Source organism: Octodon degus, unplaced genomic scaffold, assembly GCF_000260255.1.
Source record: "Octodon degus isolate 3935 unplaced genomic scaffold, OctDeg1.0 scaffold00032, whole genome shotgun sequence".
NCBI lineage: Eukaryota > Metazoa > Chordata > Mammalia > Rodentia > Octodontidae > Octodon > Octodon degus.
Window position 1 is genome coordinate 7,958,999 of NW_004524608.1, and position 3,536 is coordinate 7,962,534.

Genomic DNA, 3,536 nt, shown 5'->3' on the forward strand with positions numbered 1-3,536 from the left:
TTTTGAGCTCAGTGAATTCTCAGACTTCAGCCTCCCAAATGACTAGGACTGAATTTCCATGTCATCGTGCCCAGCTTTTTTGATTTTGCTTAACATATTTTTTGTGCTTTTTTTAAACAGAAAATAAACTTTGCATGTAAATTCATTGTTGTTTTAATGAAGTAGACTCACTATGTTTTTGCATTTGCTTAATTATAAGTCAAGGTTGGAAGGTTCTTGCCAATTTTTTTTTCTTAAAAAAAAAAAAAAGAAAATAAACAGGCTCATAAAATGAATCAATCCCCCCAAACTTTCCAGATAGCTTCTGTCTCTGATCTATAGGAACAATGTTATGGATTAAAATTGGAAGACCTTAAATACTGTTGATTTGTATGATATCTAACTAAGGCAGTCTTCTTATTTAACGCAAATCCATTTTGCTAGGATAAAGAAATCCATTTCACTAGATAAGGAAAAGTTCAGCGCAGACAGTTACATACTGTACGCCCAGAGAAGTTCAAAAGTTATACTTCCGTCATGACGTCATGTAATCCGTAGACTATTGTTTTGGCCCAGTGTTGTTTTATACTTGAACAAGCATGGTCTGTCACTTCACCTCTTTTACCCACTCCTCCTGTAGCCACTTCTGTCACTGCCTTTAGTAAGCCGCCTGTTCCAGGTAAGACGTGAGCCAGCAGAGGCTGCAGCGTGGAACATGCACCGGGGTCAGTTGGAAAGAAGCTTCTAACTTACCTGCTTTCTTAACATATTCTTCGAAGATCTTTGAGTTTTATTTCTGAACAATAATTGATGTTTCCCTCCTCCTTGATTTCTGAATTTAATTATAATTTCAATAAGTGCTTAATAGTTACACCATCGCAAATGTATGAGGAAGCGTATTCCTTCCTCTCATACAAGAAAAATAACTAAACTGGGATTTTTTTCGAGGCGAGTACGGGTGCTGACAGTTCGGCAGTGGGGACGACTCTTAGATTATTTACATTGAAGGCTCGTTCCAGAACTCGCCCGTGCACTGGCCACCGGACTGTCTTTTGAGCCATACACTGTGAGCACTTTGTAATAACTTGGAAAATGCTTATGCTAGAGTTAGCTTTTAAAACATATGAATGTGTTTAATACAATATAAGAAAAACTTTTCACATGAAATCTGAAAGGAAATACATTAAAAAATTGTAATAGTAGTTACCTTTGGGCAATAGGGCTGTGAACTACTTTACAGAATTTCATAATAAGCATGTATTAGTTTCCTGGAGAAAAACTTTATTAAAACTTGTCTAGTAATAAACTATGAATGTCCTTTTTTTTGCCCATTAAAAGGGTAGGCTTAAATAATTGATTACTCTAATAATTACCACCCTACTTTAAAAAGAACCTTAATAAACTACACATTACAGGTTATTGCAGTGTTTTTCTTACTATTTCCAATTTTCCTGAAGCACGCGCAGTCCCAAGACTTAAGCCACGTCAGTAGCGGGTGACGATTTGTTATCTGTGGCTGTCATGAAGATGAGCCCCATCAAGGCTGAAAGTTCTTAGGACCTTACACTGTGTACTGGCTAAGAATCAGAAACCAGGCATGCTAATTCAAAGATTTCATTGACTTTTAAGCTCCTAGGAGAAATAGCTTGATCTGTCTGGATATTTCCTTCCCCCTTCTATTAATAATTTAAAAACTGGAGAAAGGTATGTGTGTGGTACTTTCCAGAACCAATATTCTGTTGGCTTGTGCTTGGCTTTCACTCCTGACTGCCACCCTCCACATGCGTAACCCTAGACAAATGCTCTAATACTTTCAGGCTCATTTTGCGAGTGCTGAGTGTGTTGATTTCTATTATTTCTTTTTAGCCATGGAAGGAATAAAGGTTGTGAACACAACCTTAGGAGACTGGACTAGTGAATGTAAGATAGCTCTTTCGCAGGATCTAGAGTGTCAATCCAAATGTTGGAAATGTTTTTACCTCCTTTTTTAAAACTTATTTTACTGATAGCATCAGAAGATCATGAACCTTGCATGCCGTTACTCTGACCCTGTCTCCTAGGAAGTGGAAATGGGAGTCCCTGAGCTTTTTTTCTACGTAGGCTGAAGCGTTCACTTGAGGTCAGCTCTCACTTGCCACTGTCCACAGACAGATCCATCTGTGTGGAGGAGGACCAGATGTCCGACATCTAAACGTTCTTATCTTGACCCTACTGTGCCACCGTATGAATTTTCAAGTTACTGTTGTAGCTAAATTTAATTGTATGTCCACATTCATGTAGCAGAAGATTCCTTCTTAAATAGAAAGTGACATAGAAAATAAAAATCACAGGCATTATAAATAAGACTTAAATGGATACCAATTTCAATACTACCACTTAATTAATACCTGTGTGTCTAAGTTATTCAAGGCTCTGGTCCTTTGTTTCTTAGAGGTCAAAAGGGGAGAATCACTCCTTACATCCTTACGTCCATTGGGCAGGTGAAGGCTGGCATCCCCCACATGAGAAGCAGGGCTCAGAGTACCTTCCAGTACCCCCTTTCCAGGGTTTTCTAAGAAACATCAGGAATGTGTGAAATCTTTAACCACAAAGTGATGTCTACGTGTTCATTACTATGAACTGTTAGCATGCTCAGATTCTTTAATGCAAAATGCAACCTGCTTATTTTCAGTTATTTCAATTTATTAAAAATAGTTTTCCTTATATGTATTAACTATCTTTGCTTTCCTAGAGTAGTCCCTGTATTTTCATAATTTATTTAGTTTTCTAAATATTTTTCAAAGCATTTAATATATATTTACTGCTAAGTTAATGTTTTAACTGTATTTAATTTTGATACATAGTGCTTTTTTCCAATACCATTGAAATTACAATGTGATTTGCCATAAACTCCAGTGTTTCTTTATGGAGGCAATGTTTTTGAATTTTACTCCTTGTCTATCTTTTCAAAGTTTGTGGTTCATTTGTTGAAGAAACCAGGTCGATTATCTTACAGTGTGTCAGGCGGAACTCTAGTCACACATCCTGTGGAATCACGACACGTTTCTTTCCCCCTATATTTCTTGTGAATTGACAGTTAAATCTAAAAATGGGATCAGGTTTGGAGATACCATTTTTGAATGCACTTCAGAGAAGGTAGGCCCAGTGGCACTCCCCTGTAGTGCCAGCTACTGAGGACTCTGAGGCAGTAGGGCCACGTGAGTCCCCAGTTCAAGGCCAGCCTGAGCGCCGTAGCTTGCCTCAGGGGGAGCGAAACAGCTGGCACTCACTTGTAATCTTAGCACTCTAGACAGATGAGGCGGGAGAATCTCAAATTCAAGCCTAACTAGGGCAACTTCATGAGACTCTGTCTCAGTACTGAGAAGGAGGAAGAAGAGGAGGAGGGCAGGAGAGGATGAGGAATGGAAAATAGAAAAAGAAAAGAATAAACAAAACCCATTTCTTAGGTGACATTTCATACTCCAATTAGCAAACATGTAAATGAGTTAGCTTTCCTAGCATTGATTGCTGGTAACTGTGTCTGCATCTTGTTTAAGAATTCAGAGAGAGGGAGAGAG

General features: G+C 38.3%; 1 protein-coding gene across 1 annotated transcript in view; it reads left to right on the forward strand.

Moving 5' to 3' along the window:
- The window catches only part of Cobll1 (cordon-bleu WH2 repeat protein like 1), a 233,097-nt gene that overhangs the window by 189,349 nt on the left and 40,212 nt on the right, over positions 1-3,536 (forward strand). The window lies entirely within an intron of this gene.